Source organism: Varroa destructor, unplaced genomic scaffold, assembly GCF_002443255.2.
Source record: "Varroa destructor unplaced genomic scaffold, Vdes_3.0 BEIS01000005.1, whole genome shotgun sequence".
In the NCBI taxonomy this organism is placed as follows: Eukaryota; Metazoa; Arthropoda; class Arachnida; order Mesostigmata; family Varroidae; genus Varroa; species Varroa destructor.
Genome location: NW_019211458.1, coordinates 39,286,110 through 39,308,226, shown reverse-complemented (window position 1 = coordinate 39,308,226; position 22,117 = coordinate 39,286,110). Strand labels below are relative to the sequence as shown.

At 41.8% G+C, this 22,117-nt stretch overlaps 1 protein-coding gene across 5 annotated transcripts in view; it reads left to right on the top strand.

Annotated features, from left to right (window-relative positions):
* The window catches only part of LOC147755675 (uncharacterized), a 104,273-nt gene that overhangs the window by 1,120 nt on the left and 81,036 nt on the right, over positions 1-22,117 (top strand). For all 5 annotated transcript variants that reach the window (XM_086989950.1, XM_086989949.1, XM_086989948.1 and 2 more), the window contains exon 2: positions 5-9,591. The gene's annotated coding sequence lies outside the window, so the exon portion shown is untranslated. The remainder of the gene's footprint in view (positions 1-4; positions 9,592-22,117) is intronic.

Here is a 22,117-nt window from a genome sequence, read left to right as displayed (position 1 = left end):
GCAGGTTGAACGGTAAGTCGACGGTGGCAGTGTACTTTATGGTGTGTTTGGATGGTAAGTATATCTGCAAAGGATAGAACAGGCTCATCCAGAGGCTAAGTGGTTCTGTACCATGGCAAAGACAGAATAGTAGGTTAATACCATGTGCCTTCCTATTGACCCAGCTCAGTGACTGTTTAGCATGTGCTACCAATATTTGCCGGGTTTATCTTGCGCATAGCATGGCCATTTTGTAAAGATTGATGACTAAATTACGCTTTGATTTCTGAAGACTAATTATTTTCAATAGTCTATTATTAATAAAATATTAAAAATAGATTGTGTGCATTTGAGCCCATTCGAATAGACCACTTAAGTGCTTTTATTAGTTCTAGTTAAAGCTAATGATAACGAGTTTTTTCAAAGGTGTGTCAGCTGGCGATAATAAACGGATGGAATTTCTTATATTGTTAGAAATACGGGTATATTCTTTTCCATTCAGAATTCAATACAGAAAGTGATGATCAACATGTGGAAAAGTAATGGAAGAACAATAAACCAAAAAGTATTTCGAGAACTAATTTACCAAAACTTCCTTTTTATTTGGAGGCAGGCAATATTAAAAATAATTTTTTAATTTGATTAAATAAGACATTTTCCTTTTTTTTCTATCAAATCGAGTGCACCTTTACTCCAACAAAAAAATGCATAGCTGTATCATGTGATTATCATCATATAAATATTAAAAGATCAATTATATTAACAATATAATCTTAATCGCAAATGAATCGCAAACGGAAGTGAAGAAAAACAGAGAAAGAAGTGTTTCACGTAGAGGAAAAACGCCAATAAAATTAAGATGAAGCGATAGCATAAAAGCAATAAAGAATGTATTCTCTGAGATCTAATCATTCTTCGTGCATACGCCTCGTTGATTCGATCACCTCTCGCAATTTTATTAATCAGTCAAGGACCGGAAGAACATGTTTCGATGTGTTAAGTTTTGCGCTTTTTTGCATGATAATGCCGCCATTAAGATGCGACAACATATTCAGAATGGCTTTAGTTACCTCCTCGATGTCAAATAAAAAAATGCATGTACTTGCAGTTTAACATAGGCTGTTTGAAGGCGCAAAAGGAGGAAAAATTTTTGATGTTTTCTACTTGAATCATCGAATTCGCAACAGTATACCTCGACACTGATCGTCTCAGAATGCGTCATAGTTAAGTGAGATAATTTACCTTATATTAATGTAATGTGTAAACATATCATGGGCGCAGTGGACCGTATTTACACAGCAGATCAATGTGCAACCGAACGAAGCTTATTACACTAGATAATCTACCATTTAACACCAGTGTAGCACTAAAACGTTTTTGCTGCAGGTATTCCTGCGGAAACACGGTATCTCGTTGGCCGGCTGGCCAATAGGAGACACATAAAGGGAGCTCTTAAGACCACGGTAGCCTGACCGGTGCAAAGGTTGTTTATCGAGTCCGTTTGTATGGGCTTCACGGATATATTTTTGGGCAGCAGCATTAGCTCGTCATTGTCTCTCCGATGAGAAAGCCCAAAACAGTTCAGTTAGACCGGTAATGCGTTTAATTGAGGGTTGGATCGTTTGTACGTGGGGATGGCGACGTGTGTGCATTTTGTATGCGTTGCGAGACAATCGGTAGCGGACCCTATGTTAGGCCCTGGAGACTGGGGTAGATCAACTGCGCCGGTAGTTGACCTACTGTAGTAGAACGTACTCAGGTATTCGACCTGACCCGAGATAGAAGAAAATAAGCGAGTATATAATATAGTAAAAGAACACATATGTGGACTCCTGCATTAACTATTATAGCAATTACAAAGAATGCACATTTAAACTTTGCGCACGGAATTAGAAAGTAAAATCTGAGCAGGAAAAAGTATTTTCGAAATAATTCTCAAATGTTTGCACTATATTTTCAAGCTGTACCCGTAGATAACGCGGTAACAGACAGAAATGGTGGAAAAACAAATGTTTTCCCTTTGCCTCTTTTGCATTTAAATGAATTGCCATACGATCGCAGAAGGTAGCTAACCTATGAAATACGATAAGAATTCCGTGGGAGTGTACTATTAAGTGGCAATGACCGGTGTATACAGTGAAAAACGAACGTATAGAGATCAATTAAAAGGCAATTAAGAGTACTACTATTTAATGGGATGAATCACGCCAGGCTGCGATGCGGAGCATATCAGTGGTGACACAACAGGAAAAAGATTTAGGTCCCCTAGAGATTAGTTGCTGTAGGGGCCGTACGGGACAGGATGCGCTAAAATCGCCTGGTACATTGTTGATTAACCGTAAGCGTCTGACAACAAAGCAGGCCCACCTAAACCTAACATTTTGAATTTATAGAAGAAAGAAGTTAACGGGATACATTGCATTCTTTATTAAGATAATTTCTCTCTTAGTTTAAAGAATGCTTGATTGCAGGTAAGTTGCTCAGCTCTTTACGTTCGGCGAATCATATGTTTAGATTGGTGATGTCGTCAATTATATAATTTAAAAAACAAGGGATACTTTAAGTATATACATATATTTTTATATTGTATTATACAATAAGGGTGCTGTATTTATCATCACGCTAATCTTCATCAGCGCAGACTGCGAAACGAATCTATAATCATAATACGAATACCAACTCGAGCAGATACTGCATGAAGCACTATATTCAGTACTAATCGACTGTAGAACGCTAAAACAAAAACTATTGATTGACGTTATCAAATATTAGCAGCTAGAAGCGTGATGTTTATACTATTTATATAATTTATTATGCTTTGACATTGGTTAAGTTTGCTAAAATAGACGACTATCTTTCATTAGCGCAGTGTCGACGGTTGAAACACGCAGACGCGAGTAACGTTTTTGTTCCAACATTCCGTCGTTAATATATTCTTCTTTTCAAAGTAAAGTGACCATGGATGTCAAAAAAGAGGCCCTTGGCTTTTCAACACACTTGGAATAATAACGCAAGGTAATGTTAGCGAGTCTAAAGACCATTCTTAAGTATAGTGGTTAATTATGCAGCTATTCTACATTCGCCGTCGCCTTCGAATCGGCCGCCCGATCATCGAACTTCGATCATTGAAGGATAAATAATCATCCCCGTCGTGTATTTACGAGGTTAACGGAATCAGCTTATTATGATTATTGCGTCGATCAATCAGCCATATCAGTCGACACACAAAAAGCAGCAGAGCTTTACGTTTCCGGAGAAGCGAACGATGAGCGTAAGAAAAACATTCCTTGTGTGTGTTGTGACTTCTACACAGACGTACACGTACACAGGGACATATTTGGGTACTTTGCGTTCTTCTCTTTGCAACTTAACACAGTCAGTTAGTTGATGAAATGAGAACGCCAGAACCAGCCGTAAACATTGCAAGGCTGACTTACTGGGCTGGGTAACAGTAACCACTCGGAGCCCGCATTTCCAGCGAAGGGGGCATCCTGAACGGGAATCGCTTTCGCACGAATTCTAACGTGGTATGATGCAGGAAGTCAGAGGTCAGCTGGAGAACCCGCGGTGCTGGCCGATCGGTCGGTCGACCATGCATTTTCTCTGCTTCGCAACGCCGTATTTCTAATTAGTGGCGGTCCCTTTTTTGGTTGCCCGCTTCACTAATTTCCGCAACTGCATCCTATCAACACATCAATCTCACGTTCCCGTTTTCGCTTTCAACGTCGTCAGTTGTCACCCTACAACGTACGCATGCATGTGAGTGCAACGCCATAAAGCCGCACACTTGGTCAGTCGAATCGTGTGGCCGATTGATTTTAATTAATTTGCTTACGGGGCAGACCCGCAGCCGCATGCCCACAGGTAGTGCCGTTATGAGGGCAGTGGCATCAACAATGGCCATTTGCCTTGAGATCAGCAGGTCCTATTAGAAAAAGAACGACACACCACAGGCGTGTTGTCCAGCTTCACGGAAAAAAATATGTAAGAGGCGACGGTGATCAGCCTGCTCGATCTAATATAGTTTTGTGAAGTAAGCGGAATCCATCTTAAGTGCAGCCTATTATTACTTAATTGTACCACCTATTTAATATATTTAATAATCCTGTTGTAATGATAATGACACAATCAAGGTAATAATAATAATAATAGACGGTGATGATTGCCGCTTTACGCGTGCGGAAGAATAGATTAACACTATGTATTATAAAATTCAATGTTTTGAAAGGATAAATTTTAGCTCATAAGGACACAGCTAGAGCAAGAGATCAATATCATAGTACTTTTCTTTACATGAAGATATGCATACTGTTTGATAATAAAAACCCGCTTCTTGTGCACTTAAAAAGCTGATCATGACTATTTTTTTTGTGTAATAGATTAGGAGCAGATATTTAGGCACAAACATATAAGCATATGTGAAAACTAAAGTGTATAATAGCGTACATTCACGTGGTACAGGGGGTACCTCGAGGAGCAACAATGTGAGTATCTCATTTTTAAGAGCTTCCCGTACAAAAAACCACGTAATACAATGAGGTAAACTTATATATTATGTGAAGTCCGTATTTTAACTATCCTCATGTGAGGTGAGGTTTTTGATTAACTATATTTTCATCTAACATGAATCTCTTCAGTTTCAGATTCGCTGTCGATCATTGTTCAATGATAGGGATAAATATAGTAATACAGAAACATCGGTTTTTCTTCTTTTCTTTGCTGACTCCCTTCCATACACCCGTTACCTAACCATTACTGACAGCCATCGCTTTGACTTAACCATGACTGATTGCACACACCTTGAGCCCTTCACGTTCGTTCACATTCCCGTCTTAGCTGCATTCGGGCCGTTCAACGTCATCCCCGTGGGAAAAGCGGCCACCAGAACGCGAGCCTGCCCTTCAAGACCCCTATGGTCTGGATAGAAGACTGTAATTCCCTCTCCCCACTTTAAGCTCTCTCTATCGACGCCGCTGTCGCTAAAAGGAAAGCTCTTCTCCCGACGGCTGCGCCTGGCTAATTCCTTTGTCCACTTTTCCTCTTTTTCCCTCTTGTTCACCGCTGGTTGTCTTTCGCTTCACCCGGTTTCTACTTCGCATAGCTGCTTGCGACTGGCTAGGACTGTGGCAGCGTGAGACAGTCGAGCAGAGGAGGACATAGCCTCAGTGTCCTTCACCAGGACTTGAACCGCGGTCAAGGGGATGTATAGACCGTATGTCAGGGTTTGAAGGCGGACCGAAACGGATTATTGGCGAGCAGGATGCCGTACTACAGAAGGCTTTCGCGGTGCCGATGTATAAGGCAAGCAGTGTCTGGGGAAATCAGGACTACGACTACTGCTGCTGTTGTCACTGTGGCGGCTGAGCACTGCCGTTTCCTGCTTTCCGGGTCCCTTACGGCCAGCCTAGCATTAATATCGGCGGGTGCTGGTGTTCGGTCGCCGATGAGGACCAAGGCCGCCGCTACAAGCGTTTCTCCTCCAACCTAGTAGCTATACGTCTATAAGGGGAGCAAAGGCCAGCCTTAGCAACGAAGTGATGGTACAAGGGAAGGAAAGAGAGGCAAAGATACAAGGAAAGACGACGGCTAAGGACCACGGGCCAGTGAATCCAAGAACCGAGGGAAGAAAACCTCGCTACGGGAAAGGCCGCGGTAGGTGAATAGCCGGAGCAGCAACAAAACCAACAAGAAATGACATCACATATTGGCGCGATACGGAAAACAGAGAAGAATGGTGAAGATGAGGGGAGAGATGACTGATGCATCGTATAACAAAGGTGACAACACAAGTAAACGCAGACTAGTATAAGCAGAAATATTAGCAGAATACAAAAACCTAGCGCTATGCGCAGCCACGTGTGAAGGTTACAGTAAGCGCATCTGCGAGAAACTTCTGCAACATCTGTAAATACATGACTGTGTATCTCAACTCAACTCAACTCAAGCAAATGGGTAATATTTGACCATCATCCACTTCCTTCTCATGTAGATGCTTCAGCTGTTAGCTAAAAACATTCGTTGCTGTTAACCCTGTGGTTTTCGATGGACCTTTGGCGCCTTATCTTAGTGAACTTTTCGATAGCAAGGAGCGCAGATCCAGTCTAGTCTAGCAGTGGGTTGGAATGATGAATCGTGCTTCATTGGAAGGAATATTGAGGTCAATTATAGGCCGCCCCATGAATGCGACCCTCGGAAGAGGGGAAACATCACCCATTACGCGTGTCGTACTGTTTGAAAGCAGCCTCCTGGGAGTAGTACAAAAGGATAAGAAAAACTTTGCATTCTGACTCTGACATTAGTTGGATCGCTTGTTTTGGAGCTGTCACTTATACGATGGAGCATGTATATATTCCCACCAGCAGGCCAAACAAAGTTGGTCCGATTCACCAACACTTTGAGAACAGCGGCCGCTTACTCCGAGAGACGAAAAACGATTTCTCGCGTATTTTTGAGCCAGTCGGTGCCAAACAAAAGTAAAGAGTAACAAACAGCAGCATATTGCACATCTCTGAGGTGGTTCGAACATCTAGAACAAGGTGTATATATACATATATGTCTTGTGTCGAAATGGGTGTTTTCAGCTTAGCGTAGATTATTGTTATTATTATTATTATACTAGTCTTTAGGTCTCTCTCGTACTCTAACTATGCCGCCGAGACGTTGTCTTTGCATGAAACAGGTCAGTTGTTTTGCTCTTGTAAATCTAAAATATTTAATCTCAAAAACATTCGTAATGAGCTGTCTAAACCGACGATCCATTTCGTTAATTCGTAAACGCAAGACACCGTCTGGGAGAATGGGCTTAGCATAAGTTCTGAAGCTCTAATGCCATGTACATCTTATGAATTGCCTATATCTCAATGAAAAAACATCTCGGGAAGTTTCCAGGTAGACTCCGCGGCAATAGAATTTGGCGGTAGTAAGATTCAGTTCTTACCAAGTGTTTGTTAGTGACCACAGAAAGTGCTAAAGAACTGCTGCTAAATAATAAGAATAAATAATAATTGAAAGAAGGTTCACTCTGTAGGACTTTTGGAAGTGCCGTTTTGTTTATGCTGAGGTTAGGTCGTTTGTTGCTCAAAAACGACTCAGTCGCTGCCAACTTAAAAATGAGCCAACAGTTTTGCGCCGTTCAGTCAGAAATTCTCTAAACTGGCGTTAGTACTGATACCTCTGTAAACATTCCGCATTTATGTGGAAGCTAATTTGTGAATCGTGTTTTTGCTACACTTTCTTCGTTGCAAAAATTAGATATACTTATATCTAATTTTTATATATATATCTCTTGCAAGCAAAACGAGGTGAGGGAGTGGGAGAAAAGACAGGGGGCTATTGACCAAGGCAATGGCGCATAGAGGCAAAACCTAGTGTTGGCTGGGTGGGCGGGCGACAGATTCGAAACAGGTCACACGATCAACTTAATATTCTGCGTGCCGATGTCCATTAAACTGAGGAGCCCAGCGGGCAGGCGCCTCCATACAGTTTGAGGAATGAGGACACGCAATAGACTTGAACGCTATCATCACTGCTGCAGTGGGAAAATCGTTTCCGATTTTGTTATTGTGCGGCGGCGTTATGTAACCGTAAATGTGCTATAAACGAAATCCGTGTCCACATGTCTCTAACTTGCCATTTTATTATAATAGTGTACTGCGATAAACAGGCTATGCATTACTGTTTTTAGTAAAGTATTTTATGATGTTAATTAGTCCACGTATATTTAGATGGGCATGTAATTTAGACACATGCAGTGACATATTTCTGTCAATAATCATAGATATTTCATGAAAAAAGAAATCATAACTCAAAAAAGTAATTACTTAAGCATTGCAACTTGATAAAAATACTCAACTTTAACACCTTTAACAGACGACAAATTTAAAAAAAAAAAAGATTGTTTTTTCAAAGCATGAAGAATGTGTTCGTCTACGGATAAAGCCGTTATCGATCCCAACGTTGATCTTACATGATGAATAATTCAATACTTACGTAATAATATTGCTTAAACATGTCTATAGGCAGGTGGGTTTTCACATTTGCACTTTAGTTTTTTATTTAGCAAGATACACTAATCGAATCGCGGGAAATAAATGAAAACAAAAGACGTTTTTGGAAATAAATACTGCTTATTATAATAAGCAAGTAAAAATAAATACACACAATAGTCTATCTTAGAAGCAGTATTGGAGACCAAGTGTCTCCAGCAACGTTGCTGGTCACTAAGTTATTTAGCACAGTAAAAAGGTTCGTTAATACATAAAGAAAATAGGCCACTTTGAACATTGTTAGTGCAAGACGACACGCTTTTGGTCATGAATACCATCAGATATAAAAAATCTGTGTTTCAGTAATTATTGAACTGCTAGCTCCTTACATTTGCTCAAAATGTTGTACAAAAAAAATGTGTACGGAGGAACGTTTCATACCACACGCACGATACCTGTATGTCATTGGTGGCTGACGAATCAGCCTCATAAAGGCACTTTACCTTTATGAACGCAAATCTTGTCTTGCTTTGTCGAAACTCGACGTTGCCTTTAATATCTCTTGTTGCTAAATGTTTTTATTTTTTTTTAGCCATTGAATGAAAAATTTTAATCAATATTCTCATCGGCTCAATATTTTTGCAAAAAAAAATTATATCGTCCCGTGTGATTGTTACTTCGTTGAAAAATCTATCTTCGTTTTGGAACGGTTATTTCCTTCTTTGTCATATACGCACGTCTAAAATAACAGGGTGGTCGCTGTGTAATGTGAACATATATATATGTGTTCACATTACACTTATACATATATATGCAGTTGGCGGCAGCGTTGGTATATAGTAGTGGAAACGCACTATAACCGGCGTAAAAGCCATCGGTTCAAACAGCAGCTTATCTTTATATCGCAGTGGCGACAAAGTGCTTATAATTGTAAGTTCCGGCTGTTGTTCCCATAACAGCGCAGTGGGTAATTTATTTGCCTATTAAATTTTGGGTCACACGGTGTTCTAGGTTTGAATCTGCGCGCAGACACAATTCATTTTGTGCTGAGGGCCAGCTTCTTAAAGTGTTGTCCAACGCCTCTGGTACCAAACGTAAAACACGAAACACGTTTGTGCGGACGTAACACTTGGCCACGCTGCCCACATTTGTGTCGCAACGTACGCCGCTCTTAAGTTCCTACCGATATTCCAGACTTGCACGCGACAACCGAATGCAGCGAGGTATAGCTGAAATCGAATCCTCAGCAGAATCAGCAGACGCCTTTAATACGTCAAGTTTGCGTATCCACGGTATTGTGCAGCATCGTTTGCAAGTTATGTATCCAGTGTTAACAGCAGCCATATTTGATGCATTAGAATGGTACTGAATAATGGATCCGTGTCGGATGCTGGGCTTCCGACGGCGCATATTACGTAGTTGAGAGGCTTTCAAGCGAACGATGATAGGAGAGTGCAACAGGCAGACGCCCTATTGAAGTAGACCACTGACTGATTGACTGATGTTTTTGGCTATGTACTTCAACGTTAACAGTTTTATCTGTGGGGATACCTCACTGTTATGAATCACGTAAGCTCAGGCTGAAGCCGCAATTATCCTCCGCCCCTCCGGAACGGCAGGTGGACATGTAAGTATTCGAGAAATTGTACAGCGGGCACTAAAGCGTTTCCGCATTGGCCCCGGACCTATGTGGTCAGATCAGGAAGGTGGCGGCTTAGTATGAAGGTCGCTGAAGCAAAAGGCCAAACGCGCCTACTCGAATGTGTGCTCCCGTTCAAGGGAACCTGTAATTAGGGAAGCGATCGGTTGACGAGAAGGCCGAGTTGGTTGCGCAGAAAGCTTAACGGGGCCGATCTTAGCAGAAAAAAGATTCGGTTTGAACAAATAGAGTAGGCGCCGCACTATTGCACGATCGGTGCAAAAATACTGTGAATGACAGGACAACCTTACAAATTGTGATCGTCTCTCAAGCGTTTGTAATGGCAAGGCTGAAGGGTGACCTCTTTAAAGAACTAGTTAGGAGCGCTGACTGTTTTAGATTGCATCTTAGAACACATACGTGAGTAGCGCGGCTAAATGTTACAGTGCATACGAATAATAAGTAATAGTATTTCCGTATATATATTCCGTATATAAGCGCGAAGTCTAAAGCATTCTTGCCGGTACTAGTGCATTGTCACTATAAATAGTAAATCGATGTAGGGATCCTTTTAAAATTGTAAACTATAAAATAAAATAGCTAATATATTCTATGAGTAGCAGCGCCCTAGTACCAGGACAGATGCGATTTATTTGCGTTACGTACATCCTCGAATGTCCTATGAATCTTTGAGCATTTGCCCTCTTCTGACGTTCAATTTAAATCCGGCGTTGGCTTGGATTCTATGTTAACAAAGTTTATTATTAGAATTCGTCCGTTCCTATGCTCGTTAAATAATACCTGAAGTTACTGGTAACATCGCTTCTAAAATCCTTCCTGAATGAAACGTCCTTTATTTCATTATACGCGGTAAAATGTAAATTAAGGAAGCACGGCAAGTCAGTTAAGCATCCGTAAGCAGGTCGAACGCGCCTTAGAAAGTAATCGTGTCGATCAGATGTATGATACGTGTAAGTAAAGGTAGCAAGGAGACGCTGCAAAAGTTTAGCTGATGTGTTTATGGTCACCGCGTCGTTAGCATAGTCAACAACACCTGTCCGGTCAAGCACCATGCATATATAATCTTGATACGTAGGCGAGTCAATGGGCGTGTGGGTTTCTAGGTATCACGGCAGTGTTTCTCGACTCCTTACTGGCTTTGGTACGTCGCGAGTCGTATATTGTGTAACACTACAAAGCAGCCATTCGGGGACAGTCGTAAATCTGGGTGGGATCGTGTCTAACCAACCTTTTAGCCTAGGCCCTTTCTGGAGCAAAGTTGTCTTTCTAAATGTTGAGACAGAAACTGGCTAAATCTGCCAAGAGGAACGTGCAAAGGGCTTTTGTTACTGCTGAAATTAGTCCAGGTCAAACTCCAGTAGCTAGATTAAGCACATAACATGTATTTTTATCGTCGTAATATATACATGTATATGCCTAACGAATGAAATTGTCAAGATGCTTAAGCGTCTAGCAGTTGACAATAAAAAAAATTTTGTGATAGCTGGCCAATCACAGAGGTCAAAATTTACATTTACGGTGTGGATCGGTCGAGAAGGTTCGCATAAGTCCTACAACGTTTATTGTAGTTTTCAACGCATATAAAATTTGAGCTCATGACTACACAAAGACAAATTACATTTTAAGAAGTATTAGGTAATTGTAATATATGTCTGTGTTTGTTATATATTCGTGACTCAATCGCAACTTTATGTTCCGCTTACTTTGAAAGCTGAAAAATTAAACAAGGTGCAATCATGCGATGCCAAATACGTATGGTGTTGCCAATCTAACTGCGAGTGTTGAAGCAAAAGTTTGCTCTGCATCTCTGCCTTCTAATAACTTAACGTACTTTTTGTAAAGGAGCTTTGTTTGACAAAAGCGCTGGTAAAGCTGGCTACTGTGAGCAAGCACATCGTGCTCACACCTATACAGTGGTTTTCTTTTGCTGGAGTGAATATGCTTTTTCTCGGCACGTTTATCTCTGTACACATCTACGGTTAAGTTTCGAATGGGGGTGATCAGCTTACATACGACTGGTCCACGGCCATCTTCTACACATATATGTGGAGAGATCAATCCACAAACTTACAACTAATCCATCTGGCAGAGAAAGCATAGACATGTCGCGACTGTGTTGAGTAGCGGTTGCCGGCGTCACCAGCGATGATGGTGGGCACGGCGGTCAGGGCTGTCATTTCTTTCTCCTGAGACAAAAAAGGTTCTTTCTCTTTTCCGTCCTTGGCGCCACGTCTATTCGGAGGACCACGATATGATGCGAATTCTTGTGCCGAATTGAGCGCAAGGCCTTTAGAAGATCGCAAAATTTGAGGATCGAAGGGAAGAAGGCAAATTGAGGATTGTGATTTATGACTACACCGCAGGAATTCTGGCTGTACGCCATTCTGCTGCTACAGTTTAGGAGGCGGCGGCACAATCAGCGGCACATCATCTGATAGGGTTCTCCAGTACTATGTACTCGCATTTTCCCGTTGTCCAAATGTATCCCGTGCGCCCAGGCCAGATGATAGGCCCCCTCTTGCCCATCTATCTGATGGACCTTCCGATGCGAGGTCGGTTCGGTGATCTCGGTTGGCTGCCACCTGGTCGAATAGTCACGTGTTTTTCTTTGATATCCTTTAATAGGCTCGACTCGGGGTATTGACGTGCCCTTCCCCTCGATAATGCTTCTCAATCGAGTTCTGCGATCTGCACCAAAGCGTCCCGAAGCGGACTTAGCCGATTCCAATAGAACAGCCGTACAGCTCTTGCTTGCCGGATCCCAAGTGGAATCGCTGTTATTGCTGCTGCTGATGTCGTTGTTGCTGGCAGTAATGGCGGTTATTGTCATTGTCCATTTTTCAAACGCTGTCGACAAACCTCGTCGTAATGTGCGTCACCGGAAACGGAAAAGGGAGACAAGCAGATTTTCGTTTGGCCCGTGCACCACAATTCGGCCAGTGTAGGTTCGTAGAAAGCAATACAGTGGTGAAGGCCCTTCGTAATAGAAACATGTGCACTGAGGTTGAGGGGAGCTTTAAAAAATGAGTTGCAAGGCTTTCAAGATTCTAGTGTCATCCAGTCAACACGTAAGCTGTATCAAAAAACGTAGCTAACAATTCAATAGTTAGTTGTTGAAACGCCAGATTTTTTTAAATTCTGGATCCGTAGTATATTGCGTAGATTTGGACGTGAAGATGCGTGGAGGCTTATCTTCCGTGAAATGTTCAGTTCTAAGAAGACCAAGCCCACTCCTTCAGTAGAATGAAAATACGGAAGAAGTAAAATAGTTAGGCTTGTTAGTTGCGTCATATTTGCACTACGTTTTAGCCTTCGCAGAAGAGTACTACCAAAAAACTTAAGCAAAGTGCTTGTTATCTCTGACGCAATAGGGAGAGCCCAAGAAGAACAGTTCGTGGATTCTAAATTGTACTTGTGCATTAGGCCGAAATTGGCCACTAGTTGTGATTTTTGTTCGTGAAAAATAAATGGCCCTTTGACGCCAGTTTTCGAATTCGCCTAACCAGACCCTTTAAGACTTTTATGGTTTTAAGAAAAGCTGTCATAACTATCCGATGAAGACCACTTAATAAAAATCGGTGAACCGTACTATATTTAGTTAGTCAAGGTAGTAAAAATGTAACTCCATAAAAGGGTATATACTTAGATTTCATGTAATATTCTATTCCCATTTTTCCATATATATAGTCTCTAGATCTGCTTAGTTGATTACATAGCACTAGCACAGAAGCTAGCTCTCGATTTGGCGACGGTAATAAAAGTTCAAATTGTTGTCTGCTTAGAAGTTATCGCTTTCATTGTGTTTGTTGTCACGCTTAAAGAAAACGAATTAAAACAAGTTCAATTATCAACGCCTCTTCTCCCTGTTTGTATTTGAGACTACGTAGGGGAAGGGAAGTAACAGGGAATAGCAAAGATTAGGGTCCTCCCTTATCGCTCTTCGGTGAGTCGCTTACTTAGGCGCATCGCTATAAGGAGATTCTAGTTTGGAGCCGGAAGCAGGTGCTGGTATTAGCCGTCTACACCATTTCCGCCCGAATGTGATGGGTAGATTTAATTTCTCCAGAACAGCTAAGCTTAAACAACATCGCAAGCCTAGCATAGCTAGGGGGTCTGGCATAGCGTGATGATAATCATCATATCTAGATGTAGATTCTTCATTTCCTGCGAGGAATTTATATTTGCCGTCCATCGGTAGACTACGTCGACGACGACGACGACGGCGATAAACGACGAAATGATCTTCTCACTTGGGGGAGTCACCAATTTTACAGGCTAATAACATTAGTGTGCTGTTCGGATTGAGTGGCTCTCTAATTATTTTGTGCCAACAAAAAAAAAGTGTTAGCACGTTCAGCCGCATTCGAAAACGCGCAAATAGATGTTCGTCGTCCAATGGTAACCCCGAAAGATAATATACAGCATATACTCAAAATGAACTGTCCCGTATAACTCCAACAAGTCGCTGCAAGTGGCTTTGGAGAACGTCATTTTTACTCTATGTCAGCCTTTTGATGACATAAATTAGGTGCGGCAAATTTAACTAACCACTATTTTTGTGGAAAATGTCCGGAAATATGCATCGTCAAGATGCAGCAGTGGTTTTGAAAAAAGTGTAGCATAACAGGTTGGCAACGATGATGCAAAAACTGAATATTATACATAAAAAACAGTGTGACACCATGTTATTAGGACGATGTTGTTGTAATTATTGTTATTAAATTTTTAGCACAATACTATTGCGACGTTTGTTTTCCGCTATTGAAAACGTTCCCCGCAAGCGCGATTTAAATATTCCTTCGTCACATTCAGCTGTCATTGAGATGAGCGCACTAGTACCGAATCGAAGTAAAGCAATCAGCGTTCTATTCGTACACATGAGAATCCTTTCGTATTCGCACGATCTGATTTCGCGCTTTCGATGTCTGTTCGAGCCTTATTATTCCCGCCAGCCACCGCTGCTACCATAATGTCTGCTGTTGTTAATTCCCGACGCCCGCCTTTGCTCTGGCGCCGTACTGTAACCCTTATTCTGCTAGCGCGTGGTCGTCTCTGCTCACTTCTCGTCGTCGAAGTTCTCGATCCCGTCTTCCTCTCAGCAGTGCGGCGCATGAAGCGACTCGTGGGCTCGTTCTTCCTCTTTTCGTTGTCTTAACGCCGACTTCGCGGCTTTGGATCTCACTCATGTGAGTGTCTCCCTAGCTCCTCCTTCCGCGACCGCCGCTATCACTGCGACGGTGAAGGCCTCTTGGCCGAGTCTTAACTGTATCTTCATGCTTTGATCCCCGCTTCAGCGCCACCCGCACTAGACTCGGTTGTGGCAATTGTCGTTAAGCTCAAGCGGATCCGTGAGGCCGACCAGAGCCGCGTCTCCGATTCTTCGAACGATTCGTCTGCCTGGTGGAATTGGGACCCACTAGTAGTACTAGTAGTAGCTCCTCTGATATCCCTTAGCGCAAAAGCTGAGAAGCGTACGTACGGCAGCCTAAAGAAACTCCGAGCAAGTAAGCGGAAAGGGACGAGAGGAGAAGTGGTAAGGCTTCGAGCAACTGTCTTCGTTGTCTAACCCCTTTTGGTCCGAAGTCTGAGTCGCCTCTGATACCGCCTAGTTTGTCCTGGCTAAGTCGTATCATCAGGTTCTGAGCTTCTCCAATTAACCCGCCAAACTACCTGATACCCTTTTCTTAGCTTTTGAGACTGGGCAAAAGGGGCAACGCGACGACGACATGGAAGCACAAACGGTCTCTCATCGATAGGAGCTTTCCTTTGATTTATAATGGACCGAAAGCGCCAGAGGTTCTTGTCACTCCTTGAGTTAATGTTGCCTTTTGCAGGAGAAAAAATCTACAGCCAAAGCCGAACTTTGGACACTGGACTCGTTATGTCCAGTAATATTCGACAGTTCTGTTAATTAAGACGGGACCGATTCACTCTGGTGGAGGTGAAAACTCCTGTTCTAAGCGAAAACAAATAGTGAAATAGCTAGCTGTGTACACGGTGAACCCTTGTGTTTGTTTTTGTATTTCAGTTCAGAGACGCCATGGACATACCCCCTGAATGAATCTACGAAGCATTTTCACTGAACTCAAAGAACCTATGAGGCTAACGGGGGAACACATTGGTCCCTGCCGCGCATATCTTTTTAAGTTATAACCAAGATCAGAAATTAAAAATCAATCTGCTTTGGACTAACTTAATTTTTAATTCCAATGCTCACATTAGGTATACAACGAATTGAATATCTAAATCTCTTCGGGTCTCCGAAACTTAAAATTTACCGACCACTGTAATTCTATAGGTTTTGGTGGAAACTTGATGAAGAAAGGGAATGATTGTGTTTTTTCGAAACCTGAGGAAAATGTTTAAGGAAATTCATCCGCGCATGAGAGAAATAAATAAAGAACGTTTTCTGTTTGTGGAACGATACCAAGTGTATGCAAGAATGGTTTAAATCGAAAAAAAAAATTACTGTAAAAATCATTCATTTTGTTAACTGTCACCTACCTGTTCGTCATACTGCTCTTTCTAATGGTGTTCAAGAGTCTTCCAAGTGCTAGAAGGGTCAGTACATCGTACACGAATCGTGGTCTTCTGAAAGCCTTAACGCAGACGTGTCCTGCGTCTCATCACGCCAGTTAAGCGTGACATTACAGTCTCGGGAGGCTAATCTTGCGTGCTTTTTAATTCAGGTCTGATTTACACGAAAAGGTTCCAACGAAAAGCTGTTAAGAAAATGTTAGGCTTAGCAAAGCCTGTATCCGCACGTGAATCATGTTGATTAGCGCGGCGGATCCATCTCAGTACGGACAGTCTAACATACTCTACGTTTGCGCTTGTTAATTGGGCAATATGTATAGTAGTTTGTGGCTTTGGATGACGCATACTGCTGTATATTCCTCAAAACCAAAGTAACTTTAATCCAAATCATATACGGTTGAATTTCGCACGATCCGGAAAATTACTGAAGTACCATCGTATTATCTAGTATGATCTTTAGCGGAATTTTTATAAAGAGATTTTGTGTGCCTTTAGACTTAAGACCAAGTGCCTGAATCGCGCGCATCGGGATTGACACACTACGGATAATCGCCTGACGGCGAGGTCCATGTCTGCTGCTGGCTAGATGTACCTTCCTCCATCCAGCGGAGTATTTTCCCATACCGCTAACGCCTTTGAGCTAGGAGTCTCTGTTCCATTCGAACCGCTCTGCGGGAGTTACACGTCGTGCATTCTAATCATACTGTTAGTTGTGTATGTGCCTGTCTGTATGTATGGCGTACGCAGAGCTGGAGCTCAACGTCCAGACTCGAGCTTTCGAGATGCAGTGGTCGGCGAATCATCTAACGGGCCGGCCAACGGGCTGGTTCCTGTGCCCTCGAACCCAAATCCAGACGGTAGCCTCTTTACCGATCTGGTTAGTCTGTTATTGATCCTGTTTCTGTTAATATTACGTACCTTAGAAGTAGAGCAAGACAAACTGCGAGCTATCCACAAATGTTTTTTTTCATATCTCACAATTTCTAACTTGGCCTATTACCATTACGACTAAGGACCACTAGAAATATCAAAATCGAATATATATTGCTTATTCGATTGATTAATTTTGATTGCGGTAAAGAAACGGGTAACGCTATATCTCATTTCCAAGTCAAATGAAGCAAAAATATATGTGAAAAGCCAAAACCATTGTATTTAAGCTGATGCTATAAAAATCTGCAGAGCTGCAGGGCTTTACTTTCTAAATTTACCGAGAAACCATTTAAAAGCCTTTGTGTTGATCTGCTTCATGTTTTGCCGAAGTAACATGAAGTAAACATCGTATTGCGAAAGCGTACGTGATTATTAATATGGCATCTAACTGAAGGAGAAATAGGTGCACTATACAGTATATTCAAACTTCTTCAAAACAAATTCTTGACAGTATCGCATCGTAGGTTATGTGGACCGTGGTGGAGCTGTCTCAATAGTTTTTATATAGCTTCCTTCATTTCTATCGAAAGATAAGCATGAACTGGTAGCAGGTTTCTAAACCTTAACGTCCCTAACGTTTGTGTTGGATTAGCCTTAATTCGAATTAAATTTACCGTAAAAATGTTGAGACAGGATCTTACATTTTATATTGTTAGTCAAAATGGTTATTCTGGCAGAATAATGTGTACAGTCACTGCATACACTCAGGTTACCCCCCAGTAGCACTGGCAGAATGCTTAAAATGAGGACTCACAGCACGGTGCACAAGCGCAAGTCGCGCGCGCACGAGAAATAGAAAATGAGTCTTAAGGTCGCAGTAGGGTCGGTTTTGAATTGACGCAAAATTTCGATTTAAAGTTGGATCGTTCTCTGGAGACTACGCCCTCAGGCTTTGGCTGCCCAATGTCGACGGTGAGTCGCTTCTCAAATGAACGAAAATAATGGCAACGAGCAGCGTAAGGCAGCAACGTCCGCATCAAGTTGGGTGCCGTCAAGCTGGACTCTACTCGAGGGAAAGTTGACCGCTTTACCCGTACTCCCTTCCGTTATCCCCTTCGTTCGGGATCCTAGGAGAAGCAAATGACTTACAAGCCTCTGAACGAGTCCGAACGGGATCGGAAAAGGGCGCGCTTCTGCTTGTCTAGCTTTGTCCCTTTACCCTGTTTGACACTGGTCCTGTTGTTGATATCTTTGAAACGCCCAAATGGACACAGCTAGAGCAGCGACCACGATGACGAGGACTCCGAGTGGGACATTAGCAAACTTTGGACTGCTTGACAAGAGGAGAACTCAAATCTAATTTCGGAACTGGGGGCTGGGAAGGACGTTGGAGAGATGAGAGAACGAATAAAAGCAGACGGGCTTATGGCGGGATCACCAAGGTCTTAAAAGGCTTGGTGTCAGATTCTACATTTAATATAACAGCAAAGAAAGACATCACAGCGGTTGCAACATATTTGTTCCAAAGGCTTAAGGAACATACCACGTGTATTTTCAATCTGTGAACATTACAGACTGAGTTTCCTTTTAGGATGTTCACTGATGCCCTTTTTAATTAGTTCATTATTAAGGTGAGGTGGTGCTGCGGATGCGTGATCTCAATACGGTTTAACCTTATCGATAAATTAAAGGAAAGGGATTCTCTCTTTGGTTTGTAGCCTCTACTTCGGTATTCTTGTTTTTTTGTTTTAATTCCGGTGTTGTAAATTAAGTACAGATTAAATAAGGTACCAAGTATAGCTTCAATTATACTACATGGTCTCGACTCTAACTATTCTAATCATAAACAAGACAGTTGCCGATCCTAGTAAATACGTGCAAATAATCTCTTTAAATCTCTAAAAATCTAAAAAAAAAAAAAAGAAATAAATAAAAAATAAGGACGCCTAGTAAAATCGTGCTGTTCATGCCCAAAATTCATTTTTGGAAACAATGGCTTAAAGGTAGCGCTTTTGTATTCGTTCTGAATTTTATCGATGGCTTAACCTCTCTGGCGTATCTGTTTGTTAAAAGTCAAAGGCAAATTCTGTGGTCGTCTAGTTATCTACTACAATTTACTCCATCAGTGTGCAGGATTGAGCGTTCAGGTCAAGATGTCAGACATGTTAAAAGTGTGATTTCTACGGTATCGAGTAGTTGTTAGTTATTAATGTAAATCTCTAAAATAAAAATAACTCAAGGTGCCTTGTTAAAAATACAATGTAATGTCATAGTCAATCTTAGTAGGCTTTTGTACATACATGTATGTCTTAGACTTCAAACATTGACATGTAATATTAGTAAATGCCCTGCCACGAGCGGTCTTAGTTACCAAAGGGATACTTGTACGCTATGGCTCATATCCAAGTAAGGATTATATGATATTTTAACATAAGTAGACCGACATACGCAGAAGAGATCTTTTGCCGCCATGTCCAGAACGTCGCTTACCATATTTTGAAACTGTGGTGTTTATGTGAAGGATATGCAAGACACTATGTCAAAATGAAAGAAGGCAAAATTGCATTCATAGTTTTATAAAAGGACAATCACCTCTGCTCGAAAGCAGGCGCAATTGAAGTCTTCGGTTGACAAGGGCGTTGATCAAACGGGATCATCTTGGGAAACATACGACCGCAAATGATCCTGATGTCTATTTGGGGCTCAACTACCATCTTATCAATAGACATTCTAAACTATATTGTATTTAATGCACAAAAAGCTCGATCACTCTGTGATGAAAGTATGGCATTTTTCCATCCAGTAACTTCCAGTCCAGTAACTTTTGTTCTTTTAGTTTTGAGATATTAATTTGTGGAAAAAAGTATTGATCTAGCTAGATGGCTTCAAAGCTGCATACGTTAGGTCATATGAGTTGTGTTGAATCAGCATTAGTATAATTTTTCGAACGTCGATTTCACAGTGGTAGATGTGCCAAAATCGTCACCAAAAACTAACCAAAAACAAAAAATTCCTGAAAGCAAGTGAAATTTTTGCAAAAAAAATTTGGTACTTTCTGCAATTTAGTACCAACGAAGGCACACATGCTGCTCAGGCCCATAATAAAATTAATGCTGTTCATACTCAGAATACGTTTTTTGGAAAGAATGGCTCAAGAGTAGCAGTGTCGCGTTCGTTGTGACTTTATCGATGGAAGAAATGCTCTCCGTAGTGGTCAGTCAACGGATGAAAAATGAAATAATCAAAGTTGAACAAGACAATTACCCGTGTAACCATTACACTGCCACCACCTAACCTAACCATTATACTAAGCATCCACTGGCAAACTTGTTTGAAGCTTTTGACTACAGAAAAGCTCGACTTTTGATGAATAATACACTCGATAGTGTCTTCATTTTTGAAGCTCTATAAAAATACAACAATATGTCGAACCATATCTAAAGCGGCTAGTCACGCTTGATGAAACGTGAATCATATATGACTTTAATGTGCGAAAAATATGTGCTCCATATTCTGTGTCAAAGCCCAAACTGCACCAACGAAGCTGCTATATGTTTGATGGAACAGGAAAGAAGTCGTGCGCTATGGGGTGCTGCCACCGGGCAAAACAATCAATTCAGATGTTTACTGTTAACAATTAATGAGAATTAATTACTGAAAAAGTCGAGCGGAATTAGTGAACAGAAAATGTACCCTCTTTTACAATGGCAACGCCAGACTACCGCATACGTCTTGAGGTATAAATTTTATAAGGATGGGATTACGGTCTTGATACAAAGGTCGCAGAAGTTCATCGGTGAAAACAGCATACATTTAATTTAGTCGTATTATTTTAGAATAGACAAAAACTTGCTTTCATTCTAGCGCGACGAACGATCAATACTTTTTTCGGCTACTTAAAATGTCCTCGGCCCGCCTGTCAGCAACAGAAATGGGGTATACATAGAATGTACGGGGTGTCCAACGAATTTCGAGACAGCTACGATCACTACAAAAGATACTAAACTTTGACCGGCGACAGGGCATTGCAGGGCAGAAGCAGGCTAAGTGTCTGCAGCCACTATATGCTAGCATAGCAGGACCCAAATGGAATTTTTGATCTTGTTTGAATTTGCTCTCTTGCCTGTACAGTGAGCTTGATCCCAGCCCTATTTTAAATTCGAGAAGAAGGAGAAACCAACTGGGGACGATAAACGTTAGCAAACGAAGTGAGGTCGTGAAAATTTGGTGAGCTATTGAAAGCCAGAAGTGGCTATCGCTATGACCTCTGAGGCAAACGACTATAAAATAAGAGACAAAGGGGAGTGAATACGAGTCAACGAATAGCGACACGGAAAGCGGTAGGTAGAAATGCGAGCTTCGACTGTAGTAGGACTAGGATAGGAGCTAAGAAGGCAACTGTGCGAAATATGTCTAACTGAAAGACCTGGACAGGGGGGCGTAACCCTAACCCGCTTTAAACTGATGATTGGGCTGGGGTGAACGGACAGAAGATTGAGAAGAGATAGTCTCTCTAGCGAGCTCCTCTTCTCCGATTCCTTTCGCATTTCAAGCGTGAGAAATCAAACGAGCGGGCGCAAAGAAAGGAGGAAGTGGACAGGGAAGGACACCCGGAAGTCGAGGGTGAAATGTCTGCGGAAAGGCGCTGGACAACGTGTAGCTCAAACGTCTGCGAAGGTTTACATTATATAAAAGCGTTGTCAATGTACGGAGAAGCTGAGGTTGTCAGGACAGTGAGGAAGACTGAAATAATAGGAACGCTGATGATGATGACAGCGATTCTGATGATCATGTTGCTAGTGATTTTAATGATGACATCAATGGAGGGAGCGGGGAAGTCAAGCGAGTCAACGCAAATGCAGGGCGTGGCAACCAACTATGGATGGCTGCCATCGCTGCTTCGCCGCCTCCACGATGATGGCTATAGTGAACAGCGACAAACGATGGCTTCTTCTCCTCGATTCCTTCGTCTTCTCTTCCCTATTTGCTATAGACGTCGCTGGTCTCTGCCACGCCGTACCGGCAGCTGTGCTGCATCAGTCTACAGTATCGGCAAGACTTTGAAAAAATTTTTTTCACCTTT